Consider the following 26,334-nt stretch of genomic DNA (forward strand, 5'->3'; position numbering starts at 1 on the left):
GAGGAATGTGTCCCAAACAAGTCTCTCGCCTTGGGCCCTATGGGTCGTAACCTAGCTCTGCCGGTGAGGAGTAAATGCGGGGACACTTCACCAAGTGTCATTTTCCATTAGCTGAGGAAAGCAGACACAGTGACTGAGCTCCGCAGCACATTAAGGATATACGTATCCAGAGAATGGGCTTAGTGGTGAGAAGCACTAATGGGGGTGACAAGATGGCTGCTCCTCATGTATTTGTACAATAGAAATACATAGATTTCTGGGTAATTATTATATATATAGTATAAATGCATAGATATTTTGGTTCCTCACATGTAAAACGCCTTACCTAATGCCAGTTGGCATTGTGTATTAGCACTGTATATGCCCAGAAAGCAAAAAGCATATATTGCAGACTGGAGTGCACTATGGACAGGCCGAGCATCATGACCAAAGGCGCCGAACCATGCTATCAACTGGGCATTTTTACTATATCCAGAATTCATTTCATGTACTGTAAATGCATCCTATCCATAATCAGCAATTAAACACCCGTTGGGACGTGTCATTTGCACCTGCCTTAGGTGCAAATGACACTTGACGATGATAATAATGATGATACATGAGGATGATAATAATGATGACTTATTGCAAACTAGGCATGTATGAGGCTGATGGAGATCTGGATGCATTTCCATGCAGATGTTGCAATTGTTGCAAGCACTCACTTTTCTTTATTCAATTGTGCTACCAGCTCTCTATCAAGCCTTGTTTTCTGGCAAAGGAGTCAGAACGGGATGCGGTTATGTGACCGACCGCCGGTCACAAAACTGACGCCGGGATCCCGAAGGCTCAATAGCCCACCGGCCGGGAATAGAACCTGGCTTTGTTACGCTCACCTCCTCCCTTCCCCCACCGGCCATCTAAAAGCCGGGAACCCTACGTCGGTATGGTGACCGACCTAACCCATCAGAACTAGGCAGTTACAGTAGCTGTGCAATGCCAGATAGTCAGCACTAGAGAGGTAGTCATGCACTGCCATGGCTTCAAAACCAAGCAATATTATAAACTGGTGGAACGGCGCTAAAATAAAATATATGTAAATTAAGTCAATTAAAAATAATGTTAAAAATAAGAAAATACCTTACTGGCATGGTGAATGAGCTAAGACATGAATTACTTTATACCAAAAATATTACACTATCCATATACACATACAGTATATCATCCCAAATACCACAGAGATAATACCAATAGTAAAACAGTCTGCATATAAAACCCCTTTTTCTCTACCGTCCTAGAGGATGCTGGGGACTCCGTAAGGACCATGGGGATAGACGGGCTCCGCAGGAGACATGGGCACTTTAAGAAAGAATTTAGTTCCTGGTGTGAACTGGCTCCTCCATCTATGCCCCTCCTCCAGACCTCAGTTTGATACTGTGCCCAGAGGAGCTGGGTGCTTTTCAGTGAGCTCTCCTGAGTTTACTGATAGAAAGTATTTTGTTAGGTTTTTTATTTTCAGGGAGCTCTGCTGGCAACAGACTCCCTGCATCGAGGGACTGAGGGGAGAGAAGCAGCCCTACTCTCTGAAGCTAGGTCCTGCTTCTTAGGCTACTGGACACCATTAGCTCCAGAGGGATTGGTAAGCAGGATCTCACCCTCGCCATCCGTCCCAGAGCCGCGCCGCCGTCCCCCTCGCAGTGCCGGAAGATAGAAGCCGGGTGAGTATGAGAAGAAAAGAAGACTTCACAGGCGGCAGAAGACTTCATGATCTTCACTAGAGGTAACGCACAGCACTGCAGCTGTGCGCCATTGCTCCACACACCTCACATACTCCGGTCACTGTAAGGGTGCAGGGCGCAGGGGGGGGCGCCCTGGGCAGCATTTGGGACCTCATGTTGGCAAAAGAGTACACATATATACAGCTGGGCACTGTATATATGTATGAGCCCCCGCCAAAATTACTGTATAAGCGGGACAGAAGCCTGCCGTCGAGGGGGCGGGCCTTCTCCCTCAGCACTCACCAGCGCCATTTTTTCTCCACGGCACCGCTGAGAGGAAGCTCCCCGGACTCTCCCCTGCTGATACACGGTAGAAGAGGGTTGAAAAGAGGGGGGGGGCACATAATTAGGTGCAAAAAACTATACATACAGCAGCTACTGGGTTAACATTAAGTTACTGTGTTATTCCTGGGATATTATAGCGCTGGGGTGTGTGCTGGCATACTCTCTCTCTGGGGTATATTTACTAAGATTCGTAATTTCCGAAAATAGGTCAAAGTTCAATCACGAATGACATCGGCAGTGTAAAACTGCAACTTTTTGAATTTATTACGATGGATTTACTAAGCTGTCGTATTCGTGTTTTTCTTTTCTTCCGATGTCGATGTCATTCGTTTTTTTTTACCTAATTTTACGGCAGTGATTAGCAAAACACTGCCGTTTTTTTTTACAATCAATCTCGGCCGGATCTGTGTGATCCGTGCTGGGGTTCTTTTTATTTTTATTTTTAATTAAACAATGTAAAATCCCCCAAAAAAATGCGTGGGGTCCCCCCTCCTAAGCATAACCAGCCTCGGGCTCTTTGAGCCGATCCTGGTTGCAGAAATATGGGGAAAAAAATGACAGGGGTTCCCCCATATTTAAGCAACCAGCATCGGGCTCTGCGCCTGGTCCTGGTCCCAAAAATACGGGGGACAAAAAGAGTAGGGGTCCCCCGTATTTTTAAAACCAGCACCGGGCTCCACTAGCTGGACAGATAATGCCACAGCCGGGGGTCACTTTTATATAGTGCCCTGCGGCCGTGGCATCAAAAATCCAACTAGTCACCCCTGGCCGGGGTACCCTGGGGGAGTGGGAACCCCTTCAATCAAGGGGTCCCCCCCCCCCAGCCACCCAAGGGCCAGGGGTGAAGCCCGAGGCTGTCCCCCCCCATCCAATGGGCTGCGGATGGGAGGGCTGATAGCCTTTGTTGTAAAATAAAAGATATTGTTTTTAGTAGCAGTACTACAAGTCCCAGCAAGCCTCCCCCGCATGCTGGTACTTGGAGAACCACAAGTACCAGCATGCGGCGGAAAAACGGGCCCGCTGGTACCTGTAGTACTACCACTAAAAAAATACCCAAAAAAACACAAGACACACACACCGTGAAAGTATAATTTTATTACATACATACACACATACATACATACTTACCTTATGTTCCCACGCAGGTCGGTCCTCTTCTCCAGTAGAATCCAAGGGGTACCTGTTGAATAAATTCTACTCACGAGATCCAGGGGTCCAGGCTCCTCGGCAAATCCAGGGATAATCCACGTACTTGAATAAAACAAAAAAACGGTTGCCCGACCTCGAACTGAAAGGTGACCCATGTTTGCACATGGGTCACCTTCCCACGAATGCCAGAAACCCACTTTGCCTTCTGGCTAAGTGGGTTTCTTCAGCCAATCAGGGAGTGCCACGTTGTAGCACTCTCCTGATCAGCTGTGTGCTGCTGTCCTCACTGACAGGCAGCACGCGGCAGTGTTACAATGTAGCGCCTATGCGCTACATTGTAACCAATGATGGGAACTTTCTGCTCCGCGGTGACGTCACTTTAGGTCAACCGCAGGGCAGAAAGTTCCCATCATTGGTTACAATGTAGCGCATAGGCGCTACATTGTAACACTGCCGTGTGCCGCCTGTCAGTGAGGACAGGAGCACACAGCTGATCAGGAGAGTGCTACAACGTGGCACTCCCTGATTGGCTGAAGAAACCCACTTAGCCAGAAGGCAAAGTGGGTTTCTGGCATTCGTGGGAAGGTGACCCATGTGCAAACATGGGTCACCTTTCAGTTCGTGGTCGGGCAACCGTTTTTTTGTTTTATTCAAGTACGTGGATTATCCCTGGATTTGCCGAGGAGCCTGGACCCCTGGATCTCGTGAGTAGAATTTATTCAACAGGTACCCCTTGGATTCTACTGGAGAAGAGGACCGACCTGCGTGGGAACTTAAGGTAAGTATGTATGTATGTATGTGTGTATGTATGTAATAAAATTATACTTTCACGGTGTGTGTGTCTTGTGTTTTTTTGGGTATTTTTTTAGTGGTAGTACTACAGGTACCAGCGGGCCCGTTTTTCCGCCGCATGCTGGTACTTGTGGTTCTCCAAGTACCAGCATGCGGGGGAGGCTTGCTGGGACTTGTAGTACTGCTACTAAAAACAATATCTTTTATTTTACAACAAAGGCTATCAGCCCTCCCATCCGCAGCCCATTGGATGGGGGGGGACAGCCTCGGGCTTCACCCCTGGCCCTTGGGTGGCTGGGGGGGGGGGACCCCTTGATTGAAGGGGTTCCCACTCCCCCAGGGTACCCCGGCCAGGGGTGACTAGTTGGATTTTTGATGCCACGGCCGCAGGGCGCTGTATAAAAGTGACCCCCGGCTGTGGCATTATCTGTCCAGCTAGTGGAGCCCGGTGCTGGTTTTAAAAATACGGGGGACCCCTACTCTTTTTGTCCCCCGTATTTTTGGGACCAGGACCAGGCGCAGAGCCCGATGCTGGTTGCTTAAATATGGGGGAACCCCTGTCATTTTTTTCACCATATTTCTGCAACCAGGATCGGCTCAAAGAGCCCGAGGCTGGTTATGCTTAGGAGGGGGGACCCCACGCAATTTTTTTTTTAAAAATAAGCACTTTCCCACCCCTTCCCACTGATATACATGCACGGATCTCATGGATCCGTGCATGCCTATCCAATCACGAATAAAAAAAAAAGTTCTGTTTTTTTTTAGCACTTTTTTACGAGTTGAAATTTTTCACGGCAGTGTTTGTTCTTTTTTGGCTTTGCACTTCTTAGTAAATGACCGAGATTCATACTTAAACAGCCGCGTTTTGACCGATGGTGTATTCATTCGTAATTTTTTACCTGAACTTGCAAAAAATTACGAATGCCCTCATCACTGCCGTGATTAGTGTTTAGTAAATGACCGAGATTAACCGAGATGACACTTTGAAGAAAAAACGGCATCTCGGTCAAAATCGGGAGCTTAGTAAATATACCCCTCTGTCTCTCCAAAGGGCCTTGTGGGGGAACAGTCTTCAGAAAGGACATTCCGTGTGTATGTGTGTGTGTGTGTGTGTGTGTGTGTGTGTGTGTGTGTGTGTGGTGTGTCGGTACGCTTGTGTCGACATGTCTGATGAGGAAGGCTATGTGGGAGAGGAGCGGGAGCAAATGAATGTGGTGTCTCCGCCGACGGCACCGACACCTGATTGGATGGATATGTGGAAGGTTTTAAATGATAATGTTAATTCCTTGCATAGAAGATTTGACAAGGCTGATGCATTGGGACAGTCAGGGTCTCAACCCTTGCCTGACCCTCTGTCGCAGGGACCGTCAGGGTCTCATAAGTGCCCACTATCCCAAATTGTTGACACAGATACCGTCATGGATTCTGACTCCAGTGTCGATTACGATGATGCAAAGTTACAGCCAAAATTGGCTAAATCCCTTCGATATATGATTATAGCAATAAAGGATGTTTTGCACATCACAGAAGAAACCCCTGTCCCTGACACGAGGGTGTATATGTATAAGGGAAAGAAGCCTGAGGTAACTTTTCCTCCCTCACACGAACTGAATGAGTTTTGTTAAAAAGCTTGGGAATCTCCAGATAAGAAAATGCAGATTTCCAAACGGATTCTTATGGCGTATCCTTTCCCGCCAACGGATAGGCTACGATGGGAATCCTCCCCTAGGGTGGACAAAGCTTTAACACGCTTATCCAAAAAGGTAGCTCTGCCGTCCCAGGATACGGCTACCCTCAAAGATGCTGCTGACCGCAAACTGGAGGGTACCCTGAAGTCCATTTATACACATTCAGGTACCTTACTAAGACCGGCAATTGCGTCGGCCTGGCTGTGTAGTGCTGTAGCGGATTGGACGGATACCTTATCTGAGGAATTGGATACCCTAGATAAGGATACTGTATTATTGAGCCTGGGGCATATAAAAGACGCTGCCCTATATATGAGAGATGCTCAAAGAGACATTAGTCTACTGGGTTCTAGAATAAACGCCATGTCGATTTCTGCCAGAAGGATCCTGTGGACTCGGCAATGGACAGGTGATGCCGACTCAAAAAGGCATATGGAGGTTTTACCTTACAGGGGTGATAAATTGTTCGGGGAAGGTCTCTCGGACCTGGTCTCCACAGCTACAGCTGGAAAGTTGTTATGCACACCAGTGCCTGCAGGAATGTACTGGTGTCTGAACTGTTATGCACACCAGTGCCTGCAGGAATGTACTGGTGTCTGAACTGTTATGCACACCAGTGCCTGCAGGAATGTACTGGTGTCTGAACGGATAGGGGTGCAAAACAAATGAACTCACAGACAGACTGGGGAATATGACATTACGTACACAGAAGGTGATAGGGTAACAAAATAAACACAAAGTGAACAGAGAAGCCCAGAGGCTAAGAAACTGGGTGTCTCCCTAGTATTAGGAATGCTCAGATGGAAAAAGCAAGATGTTGTGTTTTAATACGTAGAGAACCCTAAATGCTGTTGCTAAGGGCAACAGCAAAACCCTAAAGGGTTACCAACGGGTGTGGCAGTAAACTTCTTGGTCAGAGATGGAATGATAGACACAAGGAGAGTCTCCACAATCCTAATCCTCACTTGCAGTGCACAGGTTCAGCTTACTGCCACTAAACTGACACCTGAACACGTTGCACAGTGAGAAAGGATTTAGGCAGGCAAGTCTGAGAATACAGCCGCAAACTTGCTAAGTTCACAGAGTAGCAAAAGAACCCCAGCAAGTTAAACGACTGACTCCAGTCTTACTGCTAGGTCTGGATTGGCAGAGTGTAGTACCAAACCCCAAGGCCTATTTGCAGTAAGCAACAACAAATACAAAGCTACACAGTACTGGCTAACTTTCAGGAACTGACTAACCAACAAAGATTCAGCAGCATCTGCTTAACCTGAGAAGAGGCCTTATATAGCAGGTGCTGTCAACGCCCCACTCAGACCTCACAGACTGTGAGCACAAAAACCAGCACCGGATCCCCTGCTGTGCACAGAGCCTGTAACCACTGCACAGCAAAAGACCCGAACCGGAGTATCAGCTGCGCTCAGGTTACTCCGCTAGCACTTGTCTCCCGGTTGCCATGACGACGTGGCAGCACAGGGCAGGAGACCCTAACAGTACCCCCCCTCTGACGAGGGGTCAAAGAACCCCTACCACCGGGTTTATCGGGGAACTGCGAGAAGAAAGAGCGTATCAGTCTGGGGGCATGAAGATCACAACTGCGCACCCACGACCGCTCCTCCGGGCCATACCCCTTCCAGTGCACCAAAAATGACAGCCGACCCCGAACCATCTTGGAGTCAAGAATCCTTTCAACAACAAACTCCCTCTGGCCACGTATCAGAAGAGGGGAAGGTCTTCCACTGGAAGAAGGATTACTAATCGCCCGTTTTAAAAGGGAACAATGAAATGTTTTATTGATACCCAAAGAACGGGGCAGATCTAACTGAAATGCCACCGGATTGATAACCCTGGTGATCTTATAAGGGCCGATGAACCGGGGGCCTAACTTATGAGATGGCTGTCTCAACTTCAAATTCTTGGTAGACAACCAGACGAAGTCTCCTAATTTGAAGCTGCAGGGTCTTTTCCGCTTATCAAAAACCCTTTTGGTCACTAATGACACAGACACAAGGGCTTTCTTCACTTTCCTCCAAATACCTCTAAGGACCGAAACCACAGAGGAACCACCAGGCGTGGAGTCCAGGGGGTCAAAAGAATTGGCCTTAGGATGATGCCCATACACACAAAGGAATGGAGAGATCCCTGTAGCAGAGTGAGCCGCGTTGTTATAGGCAAACTCCGCCATGGACAGATGAGCAACCCAGTCAGTCTGACACTTGGAGACATAACACCTGAGGAACTGCTCCAAGGACTGGTTCACCCTTTCAGTCTGCCCATTAGACTGCGGATGGCAGCCTGACGACAAGCTGACAGAAATCTGGAGATCGGAACAAAATGCCCTCCAGAATTTTGCCACAAACTGGGATCCGCGGTCAGAGACCACATCAAGTGGCAACCCATGGAGACGCACAACATGCAGCATAAATAATTCAGACAGGCGTCTGGCCGATGGCAGCCCAACCAGTGGAACGAAGTGCGCCATCTTCGAAAACCTGTCAACGACAACCCAGATGGCTGTCATCCCCGAGGATTTGGGCAAGTCCACCACAAAATCCATTGAAATGTGGGTCCATGGCTTAGATGGAATAGAGAGTGGATGTAATGGGCCAACAGGAACCCCTCTAGGAGTCTTATTTCGGGCACAGATGTCACATGCCTGAACCCACTGATCCACATCCTTAGCCACCGAGGGCCACCACACCGCCCTAGATAGCAACTCCCGAGTTCTGGCAATACCCGGGTGACCTGCCGACTTCTTGGCATGGAATTCCAGGAACACTCGCTGTCTTAACCTAGGAGGCACAAACAAAAGACCTACCAGAAAGTCTGGAGGAGCCTGCTCCTGTGCTCTAAGGACTAATGACAAGAGGTCCTGGGTAATGCCCACTTTAATACATGATGGGGACACAATGGGCAACGGCTCCTCTGTGGTCTCCTGGATTGGAGCAAAACTCCGCGAGAGTGCATCAGCCTTGATGTTTTTTGACCCAGGGCGATATGTTATCAAAAAATTAAAGCGAGCAAAAAACAAAGCCCATCGTGCCTGCCTGGCATTGAGACGCTTCGCTGACTCTAAATATGCCAGATTCTTATGGTCGGTGAGAATTGAGACCACAAACTTAGCCCCCTCAAGCCAGTGTCTCCACTCCTCGAGTGCATCCTTAATAGCCAACAATTCCCGGTTACCCACGTCATAATTCATCTCGGCAGGCGAAAATTTACGGGAAAAGTAAGCACAGGGATGAAGGCGATTATCAGACACTCCCATCTGAGAGAGCACTGCCCCAATACCCATCTCAGAGGCATCCACCTCCACCACAAAAGGACGCTCTGGATCTGGGTGTCGCAGCACCTTGGCCGAGACAAATGCCCTTTTGAGACGGGCAAAAGCCGCTTTAGCCTCACAAGACCAGTGAGCAACATCCGCCCCTTTCTTAGTGAGTGCCACCAAGGGCGCCACTATAGACGAAAATCCAGCGATAAATCGTCTATAAAAATTCGCAAAGCCCAGGAAACGCTGAAGCGCCTTCAAACTAGTGGGCTGCACCCAATCCAGGACTGCCTGTACCTTGGAACCCTCCATTTGGAAACCTTCTGGGGAGATAATATATCCTAGAAATGCGATTTGCTGAACTTCAAATTCGCACTTCTCCAGCTTCGCCCCAAGCCGGTGGTCTCTGAGTTTCTGGAGGACTAAGCGTACATGCTTCCGATGTTCCTCCAGGGAATGGGAGAAGATTAGGATGTCATCTAAGTATACAACTAAGAATCTATCCAAATATTCCCTGAGAACATCGTTCATGAAATCCTGGAAGACTGCCGGGGCATTACAGAGCCCAAAAGGCATCACCAAATATTCATAATGCCCTGAGTGGGTATTAAAGGCAGTCTTCCATTCATCCCCCTCTCTTATTCGGATTAGATTGTACGCCCCACGTAGGTCAATCTTAGAAAAAATGGTGGCAGTACGAAGCTGGTCAAACAAGACCGAAATGAGAGGCAGTGGGTATGAGTTTTTAATTGTGATACGGTTCAATTCCCTGAAGTCGATGCAGGGTCGCAACGAACCGTCCTTTTTACCCACGAAGAAGAACCCCGACCCAACTGGAGACTGTGAAGGTCTGATAAATCCCTTAGACAAGTTCTCCTGAATGTACTCTGCCATAGCCTGAGTCTCAGGACGTGACAGGGAGTACAACCTGCTCTTGGGAAGCTTAGCATTCGGCAACAAATCAATGGCACAGTCATAGGGGCGATGGGGAGGTAGTACCTCTGCAACTTTTTTGGAGAACACGTCCGCAAAATCTGCATAACACCCTGGCAATCCTGGCAAACTTAGCTGCGAGAGCCTGACTGGAAGGCGCAAGCAACTCCTGAAACAATCAGTACCCCAACTAAGAATCTCCCCAGAGACCCAGTCAAATTGAGGATTGTGGGCCCTTAACTAGGGTAACCCCAACACCAATGGGGCAAACGTACAGACAGTCACATAAAAGGACAATTTTTCAGAGTGTGTGGCTCCAATAAACAAAGAAATCTGGCTAGTGCAAGAGGTAATTTTACCTTGGGACAATGGTTCCCCGTTTAACCCACAAATCTCAATTTCCAATGCCAAGGGTACTAAGGGAACAGAGTGTTTCAGGGCGAATTGGCGGTCCATAAAAACCCCGTCGGCCCCACTGTCCACAAAGGCCTCAGTCTTGACAGTTTGACCGAGGATCTTCAAGGTCACCGGAATGATAAAAGTCTTCTTGGGAAATTCTGACTTCTGGCCTGACAGGATATTTCCCGTCACCCTCAGGCCCTGAAGTTTTCCGGCTTTTCTGGGCATGATACTACCACATGACCTTTATTCCCACAGTACAAACACAACCCCTGCTGTCTCCTCCGCGTCTTCTCACGCGAGGAGAGGCGGGTAGCCCCAATCTGCATAGGCTCCTCGGAAAATTCCTCAGAGTCTGAGGTTCCCTTGGGAAAGAAGGAAACCTCGGTCTCCCTTTCAAGCTTACGCTCTCTCAGCCGTCTATCCACCCGGATGGATAACTGCATGAGCTGATCCAAGCTATCAGGCAAGGAATATTGTACCAGTTGGTCTTTTATCTGGTTAGAAAGACCTCTTCGGTACTGGTGTCTCAGGGCTGGGTCATTCCACTGGGTATCATGGGCAAACCTCCGAAACTCTGTACAGTAAACCTCAACTGGCCTTCGCCCTTGCTTAAGGATCGAAATCTGAGCCTCGGCTGAGGCAGTCTTGTCAGGGTCATCATACAACATGCCCAGTGCCGTAAAAAAAGCATCAACACTTTTAAGCGACGGACAGTCAGGCTGCAACCCATATGCCCAGACCTGTGGGTCTCCTTGTAGCAAGGAAATCACTATGCCCACCCGCTGAATCTCCGACCCAGAAGACTGAGGCCTAAGCCGGAAGTATAGCTTGCAGCTCTCCTTGAAACAAAAGAACTGCGAGCGATCTCCAGAAAAACGATCCGGGAGATTTACTTTCGGCTCCTTAACCCCTGAAGGTGCTGCTGCTGCGGGAGCTCCGCCAGCGGCCTGGGAGGTGTGCATTTTAATGGATAAATCATTAAATTGTCGAGTCAGGACCTGCACCTGATCGACCACCTGTTGCAACGTATTTTGAGGGGTATGCTCCATATTCCCACAAAATTTCAACAGGAGTATTGGGCTGCTGAATATGTTATGCACACCAGTGCCTGCAGGAATGTACTGGTGTCTGAACTGTTATGCACACCAGTGCCTGCAGGAATGTACAGGTGTCTGAACTGTTATGCACACCAGTGCCTGCAGGAATGTACTGGTGTCTGAACGGATAGGGATGCAAAACAAATGAACTCACAGACAGACTGGGGAATATGACATTACGTACACAGAAGGTGATAGGGTAACAAAATAAACACAAAGTGAACAGAGAAGCCCAGAGGCTAAGAAACTGGGTGTCTCCCTAGTATTAGGAATGCTCAGATGGAAAAAGCAAGATGTTGTGTTTTAATACGTAGAGAACCCGAAATGCTGTTGCTAAGGGCAACAGCAAAACCCTAAAGGGTTACCAACGGGTGTGGCAGTAAACTCCTTGGTCAGAGATGGAATGATAGACACAAGGAGAGTCTCCACAATCCTAATCCTCACTTGCAGTGCACAGGTTCAGCTTACTGCCACTAAACTGACACCTGAACACGTTGCACAGTGAGAAAGGATTTAGGCAGGCAAGTCTGAGAATACAGCCGCAAACTTGCTAAGTTCACAGAGTAGCAAAAGAACCCCAGCAAGTTAAACGACTGACTCCAGTCTTACTGCTAGGTCTGGATTGGCAGAGTGTAGTACCAAACCCCAAGGCCTATTTGCAGTAAGCAACAACAAATACAAAGCTACACAGTACTGGCTAACTTTCAGGAACTGACTAACCAACAAAGATTCAGCAGCATCTGCTTAACCTGAGAAGAGGCCTTATATAGCAGGTGCTGTCCACGCCCCACTCAGACCTCACAGACTGTGAGCACAAAAACCAGCACCGGATCCCCTGCCGTGCACAGAGCCTGTAACCACTGCACAGCAAAAGACCCGAACCGGAGTATCAGCTGCGCTCAGGTTACTCCGCTAGCACTTGTCTCCCGGTTGCCATGACGACGTGGCAGCACAGGGCAGGAGACCCTAACAAAAGTCAAATTTTTTGCCTTATGTTCCCTCACAGCCTAAGAGAGCACCGCATTATCAAATGCAGTCCTTTCGTTCACAAAGAAACAAGAAAGTCCGAGGTGCGTCCTTTCTTGCCAGAGGTAGGGGCAGAGGAAAGAAGCTGCACAACACAGCTACTTCCCAGGAACAGAAGTCCTCACCGGCCTCCTCAAAATCCACCGCATGACGCTGGGGCTCCACTGGCGGAGTCGGGCCCGGTGGGGGCACGTCTTCGGAATTTCAGCCACATGTGGGTTCGCTCCCAGGTGGATCCTTGGGCAATAGAAATTGTGTCTCAGGGTTACAAGCTGGAATTCGAAGAGGTGCCTCCTCGCCGTTATTTCAAATCGGCCCTACCATCTTCCCCCCAAGAGAGGGAAATAGTGTTAAACGCAATACAAAAATTGTATCTTCAGCAGGTGGTGGTCAAGGTTCCCCTCCTTCAACAGGGAAGGGGTTATTATTCGACCATGTTTGTAGTCCCGAAACCGGACGGTTCGGTCAGACCCATATTGAATTTAAAATCTCTGAACCTAAACTTGAAAAGGTTCAAGTTCAAGATGGAATCGCTAAGAGCGGTCATCGCAAGCCTGGAAGGGGGGGATTTTATGGTGTCATTGGACATAAAGGATGCGTACCTTCATGTCCCCATTTATCCACCTCATCAGGCGTACCTAAGATTTGCGGTACAGGATTGTCATTACCAATTTCAGATGTTGCCGTTTGGTCTCTCAACGGCCCCGAGGATTTTCACCAAGGTAATGGTGGAAATGATGGTGCTCCTGCGGAAGCAAGGTGTCACAATTATCCCGTACTTGGACGATCTCCTCTTAAAAGCGAGATCAAGAGAGCAGTTGCTGAACAGCGTATCTCTTTCACTGAAAGTGTTACAGCAACACGGCTGGATTCTCAATATTCCAAAGTCGCAGTTGGTTCCTACGACTCGTCTACCCTTCTTGGGCATGATTCTGGACACGGCCCAGAAGAGGGTTTATCTCCCAATAGAGAAGGCCCAGGAACTCATGACTCTGGTCAAGAATCTATTGAAACCAAAACAGGTGTCAGTGCATCATTGCACTCGAGTCCTGGGAAAGATGGTGGCGTCATACGAGGCCATTCCCTTCGGCAGGTTCCATGCGAGGACTTTCCAATTGGACCTACTGGACAAGTGGTCCGGGTCACATCTTCAGATGCATCGGTTGATCACCCTGTCCCCCAGGGCCAGGGTGTCACTTCTGTGGTGGCTGCAGAGTGCTCACCTTCTCGAGGGCCGCAGATTCGGCATTCAGGACTGGATCCTGGTGACCACGGACGCAAGCCTCCGAGGTTGGGGAGCAGTCACACAGGGAAGAAATTTCCAGGGTCTTTGGTCAGGTCAAGAGACTTGTCTTCACATCAACATCCTGGAGCTAAGGGCCATATACAACGCCCTACGTCAAGCGGAGACCTTACTTCGCGACCGACCAGTTCTGATCCAGTCAGACAACATCACCGCAGTGGCTCATGTAAACCGCCAAGGCGGCACAAGGAGCAGAGTGGCAATGGCGGAAGCCACCAGAATTCTTCGCTGGGCGGAGAATCATGTAAGCACACTGTCAGCAGTGTTCATTCCGGGAGTGGACAACTGGGAAGCAGACTTCCTCAGCAGACACGACCTACACCCGGGAGAGTGGGGACTTCATCCAGAAGTCTTCGCACAGATTGTGAGTCAGTGGGAACTGCCACAGATAGACATGATGGCGTCCCGCCTCAACAAAAAGCTACAGAGGTATTGCGCCAGGTCAAGAGACCCTCAGGCTGTAGCGGTAGACGCCCTCGTGACACCGTGGGTGTTCCGGTCAGTCTATGTATTTCCTCCTCTTCCTCTCATACCAAAGGTGTTGAGGATAATAAGAAGAAAAGGAGTGAGAACAATCCTCATTGTTCCAGATTGGCCAAGACGGACCTGGTATCCAGATCTGCAGGAACTGCTCACAGAAGATCCGTGGCCTCTTCCTCTAAGACAGGACCTGTTGCAACAGGGACTCTGTCTGTTCCAAGACTTACCGCGGCTGCGTTTGACGGCATGGCGGTTGAACGCCGGATCCTAGCAGAAAAAGGCATTCCGGTTGAGGTTATCCCTACGCTGATAAAGTCTAGGAAGGAAGTAACAGCTAAACATTATCACCGTATATGGCGAAAATATGTTTCTTGGTGTGAGACCAAGAATGCTCCTACGGAAGAATTCCATCTGGGCCGTTTCCTTCACTTCCTACAAACTGGAGTGCATTTGGGCCTTAAATTAGGTTCCATTAAGGTCCAGATTTCGGCTCTATCCATTTTCTTTCAAAAAGAATTGGCTTCTCTCCCAGAAGTTCAGACTTTTGTAAAGGGAGTGCTGCATATTCAGCCTCCTTTTGTGCCTCCGGTGGCACCTTGAGATCTTAACGTGGTGTTAATTTTCCTAAAGTCACACTGGTTTGAACCACTTAAAACGGTGGAGTTGAAATATCTCACGTGGAAGGTGGTCATGTTATTAGCCTTGGCTTCGGCTAGGCGAGTGTCTGAATTAGCGGCTTTGTCACATAAAAGCCCCTATTTGGTTTTCCATTTGGATAGAGCAGAATTGCGGACCCGTTCGCAATTTCTGCCAAAAGTGGTTTCATCTTTTCATATGAACCAACCTATTGTGGTGCCTGTGGCTACACGTGACTTGGAGGATTCCGAGTTACTTGATGTGGTCAGGGCTTTGAAAATTTACGTAGCCAGAACGGCTAGAGTCAGGAAAACTGAAGCGCTGTTTGTCCTGTATGCATCCAACAAGATTGGTGCCCCTGCTTCAAAGCAAACTATTGCTCGCTGGATTTGTAACACGATTCAGCAAGCGCATTCTACGGCTGGTTTGCCGTTACCAAAATCGGTCAAGGCCCATTCCACTAGGAAGGTGGGCTCTTCTTGGGCGGCTGCCCGGGGGGTCTCGGCACTACAGCTGTGTCGAGCTGCTACTTGGTCGGGTTCAAACACTTTTTAAAAATTCTACAAGTTTGATACCCTGGCTGAGGAGGACCTCATGTTTGCTCAATCGGTGCTGCAGTCATCCGCACTCTCCCGCCCGTTTGGGAGCTTTGGTATATAATCCCCATGGTCCTTACGGAGTCCCCAGCATCCTCTAGGACGTTAGAGAAAATAAGATTTTACTTACCAGTAAATCTATTTCTCATAGTCCGTAGAGGATGCTGGGCGCCCGTCCCAAGTGCGGACTTCTTCTGCAATGCTTGTATATAGTTATTAGTGATGAGCGGGTTCGGATCCTCGGGATCCGACCCGCCCGAACTTCACCTTTTTTTTACACGGGTCCGAGCGACTCGGATCCTCCCGCCTTGCTTGGTTAACCCGAGCGCGCCCGAACATCATCATCCCGCTGTCGGATTCTCGCGAGATTCGGATTCTATATAAGGAGCCGCGCGTCGCCGCCATTTTCACACGTGCATTGAGATTGATAGGGAGAGGACGTGGCTGGCGTCCTCGCCGTTATATTAGAAAAGAACAGAGTAAACTGAGTGACTTAGTTATGTGGGGAGGATTGGGGACGGGGAGCAGCTGTTAGGGAGTACAGTGCAGGGTTTACCACCAGTGAGTTAGTTTAATCCTTTGTTTCTCTGCCTTAAAAAAAACGCTCCACCATATCTGTGCTCAGTGTGCTGCACTGCTGCATGATATATCTGTGCTGAGTGCACTGCTCACACTGCCTAATTGTGGGGACTGGGGAGCAGTTATAGCAGGAGTACAGTGCACAGTTTTGCTGACAGTGACCACCAGTCCAGTGTACGTTTGTCTGCCTGAAAAACACTCCTGTGGTGTTTTTTTCTTTCTTCATACTAGTTTAGCAGTCTGCTGACAGTGTCCACCAGGTCCGTTATATACAGTATATTATATATATAAGCAGTACGGTAGGCCACGGCTGTACCTACCTCTGTGTCGTCAGTGCACTCGTCGTCCATAAGTAATATAATACTATACTTACTATCCATCCATCTACATTATTGTATACCTACCTGTGGTGGGCTTTTTTTTCTTCATACTAGTTTAGCAGTCTGCTGACAGTGTCCACCAGGTCCGTTATATACAGTATATTATATATATAAGCAGTACGGTAGGCCACGGCTGTACCTACCTCTGTGTCGTCAGTGCACTCGTCGTCCATAAGTAATATAATACTATACTTACTATCCATCCATCTACATTGTATTGTATACCTACCTGTGGTGTTTTTTTTTTTCTTCATACTAGTTTAGCAGTCTGCTGACAGTGTCCACCAGGTCCGTTATATACAGTATATTATATATATAAGCAGTACGGTAGGCCACAGCTGTACCTACCTCTGTGTCGTCAGTGCACTCGTCGTCCATAAGTAATATAATACTATACTTACTATCCATCCATCTACATTGTATTGTATACCTACCTGTGGTGGTTTTTTTTTTCTTCATACTAGTTTAGCAGTCTGCTGACAGTGTCCACCAGGTCCATTATATACAGTATATTATATATATAAGCAGTACGGTAGGCCACGGCTGTACCTACCTCTGTGTCGTCAGTGCACTCGTCCTCCATAAGTAATATAATAATATACTATCCATCCATTTACATTGTATACCTGTGGTGGCTTTTAGTTGTGCGCATTAAAATATGGAGAACAAAAATGTGGAGGTTAAAAAAATAGGGAAAGATCAAGATCCACTTCCACCTCGTGCTGAAGCTGCTGCCACTAGTCATGGCCGAGACGATGAAATGCCATCAACGTCGTCTGCCAAGGCCGATGCCCAATGTCATAGTACAGAGCATGTAAAATCCAAAACACAAACGATCAGTAAAAAAATGACCCAAAAATCAAAATTAAAAGCGTCTGAGGAGAAGCGTAAACTTGCCAATATGCCAAGATGGGCCAGGTGTTTGTGTCGGCCACTTGGGTCGCTTAGCTTAGTCACACAACGACTTTGGTGCAGCTCTTTTTTTTTCTTTGCATCATGTGCTGTTTGGGGACTATTTTTTTAAGTGCCATCCTGTCTGACACTGCAGTGCCACTCCTAGATGGGCCAGGTGTTTGTGTCGGCCACTAGGGTCGCTTAGCTTAGTCGTCACACAGCTACCTCATTGCGCCTCTTTTTTTCTTTGCATCATGTGCTGTTTGGGGAGTATTTTTTGGAAGGGCCATCCTGCGTGACACTGCAGTGCCACTCCTAGATGGGCCAGGTGTTTGTGTCGGCCACTTGGGTCGCTTAGCTTAGTCACACAACGACTTTGGTGCAGCTCTTTTTTTCTTTGCATCATGTGCTGTTTGGGGACTATTTTTTTAAGTGCCATCCTGTCTGACACTGCAGTGCCACTCCTAGATGGGCCAGGTGTTTGTGTCGGCCACTAGGGTCGCTTAGCTTAGTCGTCACACAGCTACATCATCGCGCCTCTTTTTTTCTATGCATCATGTGCTGTTTGGGGACTATTTTTTTGAAGTGCCATCCTGCCTGACACTGCAGTGCCACTCCTAGATGGGCCAGGTGTTTGTGTCGGCCACTTGTGTCGCTTAGCTTAGCCATCCAGCGACCTCGGTGCAAATTTTAGGACTAAAAATAATATTGTGAGGTGTTCAGAATAGACTGAAAATGAGTGGAAATTATGGTTATTGAGGTTAATAATACTATGGGATCAAAATGACCCCCAAATTCTATGATTTAAGCTGTTTTTTAGGGTTTTTTGAAAAAAAACACCCGAATCCAAAACACACCCGAATCCGACAAAAAAAATTCGGTGAGGTTTTGCCAAAACGCGTTCGAACCCAAAACACGGCCACGGAACCGAACCCAAAACCAAAACACAAAACCCGAAAAATTTCAGGTGCACATTAGTTATTGCTTCAATAAGGGTTATGTTATAGTTGCATCGGTCTTGAACTGATGATATGTTGTTTTCATACTGTTAACTGGGTAGTTATCACAAGTTATACGGTGTGATTGGTGTGGCTGGTATGAATCTTGCCCTTGGATTAACAAAATCCTTTCCTCGTACTGTCCATCTCCTCTGGGCACAGTTTCTCTAACTGAGGTCTGGAGGAGGGGCATAGAGGGAGGAGCCAGTGCACACCAGGAACTAAATTCTTTCTTAAAGTGCCCATGTCTCCTGCGGGAGTGGCTTTGTTGAAATGGGCGTGGCTTCGCATAAAGGGGTGTGACATTGCAAGAAAAGACTACCTTATACACCAGTTTTGCAACCTGCATGCCCAGACGTTAGCCACCACAGGAAAGAAAAATAATCCTGATTCATGCCCCTTACATTATTTGCCTCCTGGCGTAAAAAAAAAAAAGGCAGTGTTATTGTGAGACAGGGAATGTCTGGCATTGTCAGATATATCCTTGTGCAGCTGTTCCTCTAATGCCTGATCCAGTCATCAATTTATTGTGTAGCCCCAAGAGGACGCTATCGTGATCTATGTACAACACCTGTAAGGGAGTAATAGACGTCAAGCATCCCTCCACATGCTTATCTGTCGGTTCCTACAGTGAGGGGACAGTGGTGAAAAGCAGAGTGGACGACACCCGAGATGGGTGACATATGAGTTCACTAGCAGTGAATTACCTACTTGTTATATAACTCTGCAGGGAGAGGATATGGAGCTAATGCCCGTTGTAGACAGGGTAAATGTCTTCCCTGGATTAGACCACGGGTCTTGTCAGATGTGCACTTAACGGTCAGATTGTGGTAACAGAGTTTTAATTACCTTCTGACGTGTGAACAACCACAGTAGGAGAAACCTCTTATCAGTGATTTGTAGGATTTGCTTACCAGTAACCACAAGGGCAGTGATATCATTTAGCAATGGAAAATCCTTGTCAGAAACACCTAATATAGGGACTGACAGGACAGCATGTTCCCCCTCTCGTCAGATAAAATATCTGAGAGATTATTGGATAGGGAGGAGGAAGCAGCCCGCTTAGATGATCCAGAATCACGAGAGTGACTTGGAATAGGGTTTAGCCTGACCAAGAAATTAGTCATACGCTACAACCTGTGAGGCAAAATTTTCCCGCCAAAAGTGGAGTAACCATAGGGACATCAGTGACTGTAATGTTACAGGTGGTCCCATAGGGGGCATAAAGCGTTCCACTAGAGCACCCAGTAGGGAGGAGAACACAGCCCAATTTGGCTCCTGATTAATTACAGGAGCTGCGGACTGACTGGGAGGTGTATGAGCGCCTGAAATTTTTCGGGTTTTGTGTTTTGGTTTTGGGTTCGGTTCCGCGGCCGTGTTTTGGGTTCGACCGCGTTTTGGCAAAACCTCACCGAATTTTTTTTGTCGGATTCGGGTGTGTTTTGGATTCGGGTGTTTTTTTAAAAAAACACTAAAAAACCGCTTAAATCATAGAATTTGGGGGTCATTTTGATCCCATATTATTATTAACCTCAAAAACCATAATTTCCACTCATTTTCAGTCTATTCTGAATACCTCACACCTCACAATATTATTTTTAGTCCTAAAATTTGCACCAAGGTCGCTGGATGACTAAGCTAAGCGACACTAGTGGCCGACACAAACACCTGGCCCATCTAGGAGTGGCACTGCAGTGTCACGCAGGATGTCCCTTCCAAAAAACCCTCCCCAATCAGCACATGGCGCAAAGAAAAAAAGAGGCGCAATGAGGTAGCTGACTGTGTGAGTAAGATAAGCGACCCTAGTGGCCGACACAAACACCGGGCCCATTTAGGAGTGGCACTGCAGTGTCACGCAGGATGTCCCTTCCAAAAAACCCTCCCCAATCAGCACATGACGCAAAGAAAAAAAGAGGCGCAATGAGGTAGCTGACTGTGTGAGTAAGATTAGCGACCCTAGTGGCCGACACAAACACCGGGCCCATTTAGGAGTGGCACTGCAGTGTCACGCAGGATGTCCCTTCCAAAAAACCCTCCCCAATCAGCACATGACGCAAAGAAAAAAAGAGGCGCAATGAGGTAGCTGACTGTGTGAGTAAGATTAGCGACCCTAGTGGCCGACACAAACACCGGGCCCATTTAGGAGTGGCACTGCAGTGTCACGCAGGATGTCCCTTCCAAAAAACCCTCCCCAAACAGCACATGACGCAAAGAAAAATAAAAGAAAAAAGAGGTGCAAGATGGAATTGTCCTTGGGCCCTCCCACCCACCCTTATGTTGTATAAACAAAACAGGACATGCACACTTTAACCAACCCATCATTTCAGTGACAGGGTCTGCCACACGACTGTGACTGATATGACGGGTTGGTTTGGACCCCCCCCAAAAAAGAAGCAATTAATCTCTCCTTGCACAAACTGGCTCTACAGAGGCAAGATGTCAACCTCATCATCACCCTCCGATATATCACCGTGTACATCCCCCTCCTCACAGATTATCAATTCGTCCCCACTGGAATCCACCATTTCAGCTCCCTGTGTACTTTGTGGAGGCAATTGTTGCTGGTCAATGTCTCCGCGGAGGAATTGATTATAATTCATTTTAATGAACATCATCTTCTCCACATTTTCTGGATGTAACCTCGTACGCCGATTGCTGACAAGGTGAGCGGCGGCACTAAACACTCTTTCGGAGTACACACTTGTGGGAGGGCAACTTAGGTAGAATAAAGCCAGTTTGTGCAATGGCCTCCAAATTGCCTCTTTTTCCTGCCAGTATAAGTATGGACTGTGTGACGTGCCTACTTGGATGCGGTCACTCATATAATCCTCCACCATTCTTTCAATGGTGAGAGAATCATATGCAGTGACAGTAGACGACATGTCCGTAATCGTTGTCAGGTCCTTCAGTCCGGACCAGATGTCAGCATCAGCAGTCGCTCCAGACTGCCCTGCATCACCGCCAGCGGGTGGGCTCGGAATTCTGAGCCTTTTCCTCGCACCCCCAGTTGCGGGAGAATGTGAAGGAGGAGATGTTGACAGGTCGCGTTCCGCTTGACTTGACAATTTTCTCACCAGCAGGTCTTTCAACCCCAGCAGACTTGTGTCTGCCGGAAAGAGAGATCCAAGGTAGGCTTTAAATCTAGGATCGAGCACGGTGGCCAAAATGTAGTGCTCTGATTTCAACAGATTGACCACCCGTGAATCCTTGTTAAGCGAATTAAGGGCTCCATCCACAAGTCCCACATGCCTAGCGGAATCGCTCCGTGTTAGCTCCTCCTTCAATGTCTCCAGCTTCTTCTGCAAAAGCCTGATGAGGGGAATGACCTGACTCAGGCTGGCAGTGTCTGAACTGACTTCACGTGTGGCAAGTTCAAAGGGCATCAGAACCTTGCACAACGTTGAAATCATTCTCCACTGCGCTTGAGACAGGTGCATTCCACCTCCTATATCGTGCTCAGTTGTATAGGCTTGAATGGCCTTTTGCTGCTCCTCCAACCTCTGAAGCATATAGAGGGTTGAATTCCACCTCGTTACCACTTCTTGCTTCAGATGATGGCAGGGCAGGTTCAGTAGTTTTTGGTGGTGCTCCAGTCTTCTGTACGTGGTGCCTGTACGCCGAAAGTGTCCCGCAATTTTTCTGGCCACCGACAGCATCTCTTGCACGCCCCTGTCGTTTTTTAAATAATTCTGCACCACCAAATTCAAGGTATGTGCAAAACATGGGACGTGCTGGAATTTGCCCATATTTAATGCACACACAATATTGCTGGCGTTGTCCGATGCCACAAATCCACAGGAGAGTCCAATTGGGGTAAGCCATTCCGCGATGATCTTCCTCAGTTGCCGTAAGAGGTTTTCAGCTGTGTGCGTATTCTGGAAACCGGTGATACAAAGCGTAGCCTGCCTAGGAAAGAGTTGGCGTTTGCGAGATGCTGCTACTGGTGCCGCCGCTGCTGTTCTTGCGGCGGGAGTCCATACATCTACCCAGTGGGCTGTCACAGTCATATAGTCCTGACCCTGCCCTGCTCCACTTGTCCACATGTCCGTGGTTAAGTGGACATTGGGTACAACTGCATTTTTTAGGACACTGGTGAGTCTTTTTCTGACGTCCGTGTACATTCTCGGTATCGCCTGCCTAGAGAAGTGGAACCTAGATGGTATTTGGTAACGGGGGCACACTGCCTCAATAAATTGTCTAGTTCCCTGTGAACTAACGGCGGATACCGGACGCACGTCTAACACCAACATAGTTGTCAAGGCCTCAGTTATCCGCTTTGCAGCAGGATGACTGCTGTGATATTTCATCTTCCTCGCAAAGGACTGTTGAACAGTCAATTGCTTACTGGAAGTAGTACAAGTGGGCTTACGACTTCCCCTCTGGGATGACCATCGACTCCCAGCAGCAACAACAGCAGCGCCAGCAGCAGTAGGCGTTACACGCAAGGATGCATCGGAGGAATCCCAGGCAGGAGAGGACTCGTCAGAATTGCCAGTGACATTGCCTGCAGGACTATTGGCATTCCTGGGGAAGGAGGAAATTGACACTGAGGGAGTTGGTGGGGTGGTTTGCGTGAGCTTGGTTACAAGAGGAAGGGATTTACTGGTCAGTGGACTGCTTCCGCTGTCACCCAAAGTTTTTGAACTTGTCACTGACTTATTATGAATGCGCTGCAGGTGACGTATAAGGGAGGATGTTCCGAGGTGGTTAACGTCCTTACCCCTACTTATTACAGCTTGACAAAGGGAACACACGGCTTGACACCTGTTGTCCGCATTTCTGTTGAAATAGTTCCACACCGAAGAGCTGATTTTTTTGGTATTTTCACCAGGCATGTCAACGGCCATATTCCTCCCACGGACAACAGGTGTCTCCCCGGGTGCCTGACTTAAACAAACCACCTCACCATCAGAATCCTCCTGGTCAATTTCCTCCCCAGCGCCAGCAACACCCATATCCTCCTCATCCTGGTGTACTTCAACACTGACATCTTCAATCTGACTATCAGGAACTGGACTGCGGGTGCTCCTTCCAGCACTTGCAGGGGGAGTGCAAATGGTGGAAGGCGCATGCTCTTCACGTCCAGTGTTGGGAAGGTCAGGCATCGCAACCGACACAATTGGACTCTCCTTGTGGATTTGGGATTTCGAAGAACGCACAGTTCTTTGCGGTGCTACTGCTTTTGCCAGCTTGAGTCTTTTCATTTTTCTAGCGAGAGGCTGAGTGCCTCCATCCTCATGTGAAGCTGAACCACTAGCCATGAACATAGGCCAGGGCCTCAGCCGTTCCTTGCCACTCCGTGTGGTAAATGGCATATTGGCAAGTTTACGCTTCTCCTCCGACAATTTTATTTTAGGTTTTGGAGTCCTTTTTTTACTGATATTTGGTGTTTTGGATTTGACATGCTCTGTACTATGACATTGGGCATCGGCCTTGGCAGACGACGTTGCTGGCATTTCATCGTCTCGGCCATGACTAGTGGCAGCAGCTTCAGCACGAGGTGGAAGTGGATCTTGATCTTTCCCTAATTTTGGAACCTCAACATTTTTGTTCTCCATATTTTAATAGGCACAACTAAAAGGCACCTCAGGTAAACAATGGAGATGGATGGATACTAGTATACAATTATGGACGGACTGCCGAGTGCCGACACAGAGGTAGCTACAGCCGTGAACTACCGTACTGTGTCTGCTGCTAATATAGGCCCTCATTCCGAGTTGATCGGTCGCAAGGCGAATTTAGCAGAGTTACACACGCTAAGCCGCTGCCTACTGGGAGTGTATCTTAGCATCTTAAAATTGCGACCGATGTATTCGCAATATTGCGAGCACAAACTACTTAGCAGTTTTAGAGTAGCTCCAGACTTACTCTGCCTGTGCGATCAGTTCAGTGCTTGTCGTTCCTGGTTTGACGTCACAAACACACCCAGCGTTCGCCCAACCACTCCCCCGTTTCTCCGGCCACTCCTGCGTTTTTTCTGGAAACGGTAGCGTTTTCAGCCACACGCCCATAAAACGCCGTGTTTCCGCCCAGTAACACCCATTTCCTGTCAATCACATTACGTTCGCCGGAGCGATGAGAAAGCCGTGAGTAAAAATACTTTCTTCATAGCAAAGATACTTGGCGCAGTCGCAGTGCGAATATTGCGCATGCGCACTAAGCGGAATTTCACTGCGATGCGATGAAAAATACAGAGCGAACAACTCGGAATGAGGGCCATAGACTGGTTGATAAAGAGATGTCGTAGTATGTATGTATGAAGAAGAAAGAAAAAAAAACCACAGTTAGGTGGTATACAATTATGGACGGACTGCCGAGTGCCGACACAGAGGTAGCCACAGCCGTGAACTACCGTACTGTACTGTGTCTGCTGCTAATATAGACTGGTTGATAAAGAGATGTCGTAGTATGTATGTATGAAGAAGAAAGAAAAAAAAACCACGGGTAGGTGGTATACAATTATGGACGGACTGCCGAGTGCCGACACAGAGGTAGCCACAGTCGTGAACTACCGTACTGTACTGTGTCTGCTGCTAATATAGACTGGTTGATAAAGAGATGTAGTAGTATGTATGTATAAAGAAGAAAGAAAAAAAAACCACGGGTAGGTGGTATACAATTATGGACGGACTGCCGAGTGCCGACACAGAGGTAGCCACAGCCGTGAACTACCGTACTGTACTGTGTCTGCTGCTAATATAGACTGGTTGATAAAGAGATGTCGTAGTATGTATGTATGAAGAAGAAAGAAAAAAAAACCACGGTTAGGTGGTATACAATTATGGACGGACTGCCGAGTGCCGACACAGAGGTAGCCACAGCCGTGAACTACCGTACTGTACTGTGTCTGCTGCTAATATAGACTGGTTGATAAAGAGATGTCGTAGTATGTATGTATAAAGAAGAAAGAAAAAAAAACCACGGTTAGGTGGTATACAATTATGGACGGACTGCCGAGTGCCGACACAGAGGTAGCCACAGCCGTGAACTACCGTACTGTACTGTGTCTGCTGCTAATATAGACTGGTTGATAAAGAGATGTCGTAGTATGTATGTATGAAGAAGAAAGAAAAAAAAACCACGGTTAGGTGGTATACAATTATGGACGGACTGCCGAGTGCCGACACAGAGGTAGCCACAGCCGTGAACTACCGTACTGTACTGTGTCTGCTGCTAATATAGACTGGTTGATAAAGAGATGTCGTAGTATGTATGTATAAAGAAGAAAGAAAAAAAAACCACGGTTAGGTGGTATACAATTATGGACGGACTGCCGAGTGCCGACACAGAGGTAGCCACAGCCGTGAACTACCGTACTGTACTGTGTCTGCTGCTAATATAGACTGGTTGATAAAGAGATGTAGTAGTATGTATGTATAAAGAAGAAAGAAAAAAAAACCACGGGTAGGTGGTATACAATTATGGATGGACTGCCGAGTGCCGACACAGAGGTAGCTACAGCCGTGAACTACCGTACTGTGTCTGCTGCGACTGGATGATAAATAATGATATAAAAAATATATATATATCACTACTGCAGCCGGACAGGTATATATATTATATAATGACGGACCTGCTGGACACTGTCTGTCAGCAGAATGAGTTTTTTATAGAATAAAAAAAAAAAACACCACACAAGTGAAGTCACACGACGAGTGTTTAACTTTTTCAGGCAATCACAATATAGTATACTACTAACTATACTGGTGGTCAGTGTGGTCAGGTCACTGGTCAGTCACACTGGCAGTGGCACTCCTGCATCAAAAGTGTGCACTGTTTAATTTTAATATAATATGTACTCCTGGCTCCTGCTATAACCTATAACTGGCACTGCAGTGCTCCCCAGTCTCCCCCACAATTATAAGCTGTGTGAGCTGAGCACAGTCAGATATATAATATATACATAGATGATGCAGCACACTGGGCTGAGCAGTGCACACAGATATGGTATGTGACTGTCTTGTACTCCTGGCTCCTGCTATAACCTATAACTGGCACTGCAGTGCTCCCCAGTCTCCCCCACAATTATAAGCTGTGTGAGCTGAGCACAGTCAGATATATAATATAT

The sequence above is a fragment of the Pseudophryne corroboree genome, chromosome 10 (genome assembly GCF_028390025.1).
Source record: "Pseudophryne corroboree isolate aPseCor3 chromosome 10, aPseCor3.hap2, whole genome shotgun sequence".
NCBI lineage: Eukaryota > Metazoa > Chordata > Amphibia > Anura > Myobatrachidae > Pseudophryne > Pseudophryne corroboree.